Here is a 6,801-nt window from a genome sequence, read left to right on the forward strand (position 1 = left end):
AAAAGGAAATTGAAGACCTCAGAAAATGGAAATATTTTCCATGCTGATGGATTGGTAGGATTAATATAGTTAAAATTGCCATCTTGCCAAAAGCAATCTACAGATTCAATGCAATCCCCATCAAAATCCTAACTCAGATCTTCATAGAGTTAGAGAGAGCAATTCTCAAATCTATCTGGAATGACAAAAAACCTAGGATAGCTGAAATTATTTTCAACAGTAAAAGAACTTCTGGGGGAATCAGTGTCCCGGACCTCAAGCAATACTACAGAGCAACAGTGTTAAAAACTGTATGGTTTTGGTACAGTGACAGGCTGGTGGATCATTGGAATAGGATTGAAGACCCAGAAATGAACCCACACACTTATGGCCACTTGATCTTCGACAAAGGAGCTGAAAACATTCCCGGGGAAAAAAGATAGCTTTTTCAACAAATGGTGCTGGTTCAATTGCAGGTCAGCATGCAGAAGAATGTGAATTGATCCATTCTTATCTCCTTGTACTAAGCTCAACTCCAAGTGGATCAAGGTCTTCCACATAAAGCCAGACACACTCAAACTAATAGAAAAGAAACTGGGGAATATCTTTAAGGACATTGGCACTGGGGAATGTTCCTGAACAGAACACCAGTAGCTTATGCTCTAATATCAAGAATTGACAAATGGGACCTCATAAAATAACAAAATTTCTGTAAGGCAAAGGACACTGTCCAAAGTACAAAAGGGCAACCAACAAATTGGGAAAAGATCTTCACCAACCCTACATCTGACAGAGGGCTAATATCCATTATATACAAAGAATTTAAGAATTTAGACCCCAGAAAACCAAATAACCCTATTAAAAATGGGGTACAGAGCTAGTCAAAGAATTTTCACCTGAAGAACTTTGGATGGCTGAGGAGTACCTTAAGAAATGTTCAGCATCATTAGTCATTAGGGAAATGCAAATCAAAACAACCCTGATATTTTACCTCACGCCTGTCAGAATGACTAAGTTTAAAAACTCAGGAGACAGCAGGTGTTGGTGAGGATGTAGAGAAAGAGGAACACTCCTCCACTGCTGGTGGGCTTGCAAGCTGGTACAGTCACTCTGAAAATCCATCTTGTGTTTTTTTCAGAAAACTGGGCAGGACACCTCCGGAGGACCCTGCTATACCACTCCTGGGCATATACCCAGAGGATTCCCCAGCATGTAATAAGGATATATGCTACACAATGTTCATAGCAGCCCTATTTATAATAGCTAGAAGCTGGAAAGGACCCAGATGTCCCTCAACAGGGGAATGGATACAAAAAAATGTGGTATATATACACAATGGAGTACTATTCAGCCACTAGAAACAATGAATTCATGAAATTCTTAGATAAATGCGTGGAGCTGGAGAACATCATCCTAAGTGAGGCAACCCATTCTCAAAAGAACACTCATGGTATGCACTCACTGATAAGTAGATATTAGCCTAGATGCTTGGAATACCTAAGACACAATCCACATATCAAATGATGTCCAAGAAGAAGGAAGGATTGGCCCCTGATTCTGGAAAGGTTCAGTGCAGCAATGTAGTTGAATACCACAACAGGGAAGTGAGTGGGAAGGTGTGGATGGGGGAAGAGGGGGAGAAAAGAGGGCTTATGGGACTTTTGGGGAGGGGGGATCAAGGAAAGGGGAAATCATTTGAAATGCAAATAAAGACTATGTCAAATAAAAAAAAAAGAAAAAAGAAAACTAAATTATGGTAAAGATAAAAAAAAAATGAGGACACCATGAAGTTTCCAGTCACCTGAATGGTACTGGAAAATATCATCCTGTGCAAAATAAGCCACACATAATAGGAAATGTATGTTATGTATACACTGCTATGGATATCAGCCCAAAATCTCAGAAAACCCATGATGAAAATCAAAGCCCATATGAATCTTATCAGGAAGGTATGCCTGAGTAGGGATACTGCAATCTCACATAGAAGGAGAACAAAATAATCATGGTGTCATAGGTATGGAGTGACCTGATTTGGCAAGGAAAGGGGATGACAAAAAGAGAGGCAAAATAAAGTATGGGGGCAGGAGAGAATACTAGAGGGCCAGGAATATGAATGAAAATATGTAGCTACTGAGGGATTCTAATTGATGGAAGTTCTTGATGGTACCAGAGACCTGGGATGTGTGGGTTTCCCAGGAGTAAGTGGGATGACCTTAAAAAGAGACCAACAATGGTTATACAGAACCTGAAGAAACCACCTCCAGTAGATACACAGGATCTTTTGTGGAGGGATGGGGTCACCAACCCATCTTTAAAAGTTTTGACCCAGAGTTCTTCCTGTGTAAGGTAAATGCAGGGATAAAACTGAAGCAGAGACTGAAGGAATGGCCATCCAGTGACAGGATGAACATCTGAAGCATCCCATGCATAGGCACCAAACTCTGACATGATTACTGATACCATGTTGTGCTTGCAGACAGGAGCCTAGCATAGTTGTCTTCTTAGAGGCAGTACATCAACTCACTGAGACAGGTACAGATACTTCCAACCAACAAATGAATAAAGGTCAAGACCCCTTTGGGAGAGATAGGGGGAGGACTGAAGGACGGGAAGAAGATTAGAGTCCCATAGGAACAACTACAGCATCAACTAAGCAGGACCCCTCAGAGTTCCCAGAGCCCAAGTCACTAAGGAAAGAGCATACATGTGCTGTTCCTTGGCCCCAGGTACATGCGTAGCAGTAGAATACCTTTCCTGGCCTCAGTGGAAGAGGATGCACTTAATCCTGTAGAAATTTGAGGCCCTGTTTAAGGGGGATGATGGCAGAGGTAAGGTATGACTGAGTGAGTGGTTAGCAAAGCACCCTCTCATGAGAAAAAGGGGATGGGAGATAGAACCCAGGGGATAAGCATGTTTTTCTTTTAAGGTAGATTAATAGAAAATTATGAGTTTTAAAAATTATTTTTCAAGGACAGACATTGAGAGAACAATGAAGAAGGAGAGAAAATGGTGTGCATGGTTTACAGTACCTATAATCAAGCTGCATCCCAGCAGGACTACAGTGCTTACTCCTCCCAGCGAACTCAAGGATGTCAGGAGCCATAATGGGGCAAGCTAATATACTAGCAGATGATCATCCTGAAATGGCTGCCTCTGACTATTATATAATCTGTGACAGGTGATCGCCCATTCAGCAAGGCTGTGGGGGGGGGCTAATTTTAGGAAAGATTCCTGCTATTTATATGCTTTTTCTGTTATTATACATTTATAATAATAAGTAATAGCACACCCCTTTGGAGCAGATCTCTGCAGATCCACAACGATATACTGTCTTATAGTGATGCTATGTAGACAAATAGATGACTTAAGTTTTATTGATGATCCTATAAGAATTCCCAAAATTATATTTATGATTATTAAGCTCTTTTATAATGGGCTTGCTACTAGGTCCTTTTCTATAGTCAAACTACAATGAAAACTCTGCCAGTCTCCCAAGTGTCACAAGTTTATTCCTCTTAGATAGCAACCAGACTTTCTCCTACTCAGAGCACATTCCAAGAGGTTGTAAAACAATTAACCAAAGGTCATAAAAATGGGACTAACAATTTATTATAGGTGCTAGGACAGAAGATAAAATATTGACTGGGTTTATCTATACAAAACTTCACTTATAATGTAGTTATGGTTTTAAACTTTCTACAAATCTGTAGAGAAGACGTGATAGATGTTACTATCTAGATAATTATTCCTAATGGATATGCATGTAAACATTCTCTGTTGTAAACTTCTCTTTCAATTTATGACTTGGTATTTTGCATGAACTTGTGATGAACTTTGTAACATGTGATCATGCATTCTGAAAGAAGTATAAGTACCAAAGACAAAAGAGAAAAGAGATAGAGCACTAGGACTATTAAGATGACTACTACTATGACCTCTGACCTCTCTCTCTCTCTCTCTCTCTCTCTCTCTCTCTCTCTCTCTCTCTCTCTCTCTCTCTCTCTCTCTCTTATGCTTTTTTCTCCTCCTCTCTCTCTTCTGCTCTCTCTCACTTTTTACCTTTCTCCAATTAGAACTTTTCCCTTTACCTGCTTTGGATCTTTCTGCTTTTCCCTCTTAGATAGCTTTCATAGGAAACTTTTACAACTTAGTAATAAACTCAGTAACCATTTCTTAAAGTGTCCTATTTTTCTCCCTGGAAAGACTTCTGACTAGCAAGCTGAAAGTTAGAGGAGAGCAGTTCCTGCTGAGATAGAACAAAGACCACATTGCTTAATCCTCTGCTGTTAGGCTACAGGTGTTAATCACCTAAGCCAGCAGTCTTTCATCTTCAGAAAGAGCAAGAAAGTTTCTAGAATATTTTAGAAGTTATCATCAGCATTTTAGTACAGTTAGAAAACACTGAGACCCTCAGACTTCAAAACCATCATCACCAGAGTCCTCCTCTGTGTCTCCACAACTACCCTCACCAGGACCAGAGGCTCCTGGCCAATGGCACAAGGATATGCACAGACAACCCAGGCATATGGGCATCAAAGCTATGGAATTTATGGACAGCCTACTAATGTCAGCAATACCTAGGCTGAGATCACTGCCACATATGGGCAGTCTGTGTATGCAACTTCTTAAGAACAGCCTCCTATTGGTTATACCACTCCAATTGTCAGACTCCCCCCTCCCCCAGGCATATAGCCAGACTGTTCAAGGCTATGTCATTGGTGCTGAAGACAATACCACTGCTACAGTCACCACAATACAGGCATCTTATGCAGTTCAGTCTACATTTGGCACCCAGACTATGGCCAGCAGCCAGGAGCCAGCAGCTAGCAGCCACCACACCCAATACCACAGGATGGTAACAAGACTGTTGAGACTAGGCAAGGTCAATCTAGCACAACGGGTTATAATCAACCCAACCTGGGATATGGACAAAGTAACTACAGTTATCCCCAGGTACATGGGAGCTACCCATTATAGCCAGTCACTGCACCTCTATCTTATCCGCATACTAGCTACTCCTCTTCACTGCCAACTAGTTATGATCAGAGCAGTTTCTCTCAGCAGAACACAAATGGGCACCAGAGCAACTGTGGACAGCAAAGTAGCTATGGTCAACAAAGAAGCTACAGGCAGAAGCCTCCTACTAGTTACCCCCCTCAGACTGGATCCCACAGCCAAGCTCCAAGTCAATAGAGCCAACAGAGCAGCAGCTACAGGCAGCAGAGTTCATTCCAACAGGACCACCTCAGTAGCATAGATGTTTATGGGCAGGAGTCTGGAGGATGTTCGTGACCCAGTTAGAAACAGAGCTTGAGTAGCCCTGATAACCTGGCAGAGGAAGAGGGGGATTTGAGCATGGAGGCATGAGCAGAGGAGGGCTGGGAGGAAAACATAGTGTAGTGGGCACTAGAGAGCAAGGTGTCTTCAGTAAGCCTGGTGTACCCATGGATGAAGGACCAGATCTTGATCTAGGCCTTCTAATAGAACCTGATGAAGATTCTGACAATAGTGCAATTTATGTGCAAGGATTAAATGACAATGTGACTCTGGATGATCTGGAAGACTTCTTAAAGTGTTGTGGGGTTGTCAAAATGAACAAGAGTACTGCACAACCCATGATCCTGATCAATCTAGATAAGGAGACAGGTAAGTCTGCCTAAAGGTGATGCCACAGTGTCCTATGAAGACCTATCAACTGCCAAGGCTGCTGTGGAATGGATGGATGGGAAAGATTTTCAAGGAAGCAAACTTAAAAATTCTCTTGCCCTAAAGAAGTCTCCAATGGACAGCAGGTGGAGTGGCATGCTACCTCATGAGGGCAGAGAGATGCCACCACCACTTTGTGGAGATCCTGGTGACTCAGGAGGTCCTGGAGGACCCATGGGTCCCATGGGATGCCATGGAGGAGACAGAGGATGTGTCCCTCCAAGAGGGCTCTGAGGTTCCAGAGGGAACCCCTCTGGAGGAAGAAATGTCCAGCACCGAGCTGGAGACTGGCAATGTCCTCATCTGGGCTATGGAAACAGAACTTTGATTGGAGAACATAATTCAACCAGGGTGTAAGGCCCATAAGCCATAGGGCTTCCTCTTGCCACCATTTCCACCTCCTGGTTGTGATTGTGGTCTAGGCAGGACTGGTGGCATGCAAGGAAGAAGAGGTGGCACTCATGGACTATGGTGGTCCTGGAGGAATGTTCAGAGGTGGCAGACGTGGAGACAGAAGAGGCTTGTGAGGTGTCTATGGAATTGACCAAGGTGGCTTTGGTAGATGAGATGAGGTGGTCCTGGGTGTCCTCCTGGACCCTTAATGGAACAGATGGGAGGAAGAAGAGGCAGACTTGGAAGACCTGGAAAAATTGATAAAGGATAGCACCATCAGGAACACAGAGACCAGCCCTACTAGAGAATGCATTGATGACCAGATTTATTTTTTAAACCAGAAAATGTTTTAGATTTATAATTCTATATTTACAATGTTAGCAACAACAATAAGATTATTTCTTGTTAGTACTTAATATTTTCACCATTTGTGAAGAAACATTAAAACAAGTTATATAGTTGTGTACTAAGTTTTTTGTTTTGTTCTGTTTTTTTCTGTTTAAAGATGGTTGTTTTAAGACTTAACAATGGGAAGCCTTTGTGAGCATGATCAGTAACACTGTGGAGAACCAAAAGGACCTCTATTTGCAACAATGTTCACGGTTGTGAGTTTTTTTTTAAATAAAATTCCAAATGTTTATAAACTCTCAAAAAAGTGTTTTTTACCAACATGAATTTAAAGTTGTTGTGTTTTTAGTGTATATTAGTATAAATTAAGGTTGT

General features: G+C 41.9%; 1 pseudogene; it reads left to right on the plus strand.

Annotated features, from left to right (window-relative positions):
• Positions 1-2,985: 2,985 nt before the first annotated feature.
• On the plus strand, positions 2,986-6,382 carry LOC127677940 (RNA-binding protein EWS-like; annotated as a pseudogene).
• The last annotated feature ends 419 nt before the right edge of the window (positions 6,383-6,801 follow it).

Source organism: Apodemus sylvaticus, chromosome 2 (genome assembly GCF_947179515.1).
Source record: "Apodemus sylvaticus chromosome 2, mApoSyl1.1, whole genome shotgun sequence".
In the NCBI taxonomy this organism is placed as follows: domain Eukaryota; kingdom Metazoa; phylum Chordata; class Mammalia; order Rodentia; family Muridae; genus Apodemus; species Apodemus sylvaticus.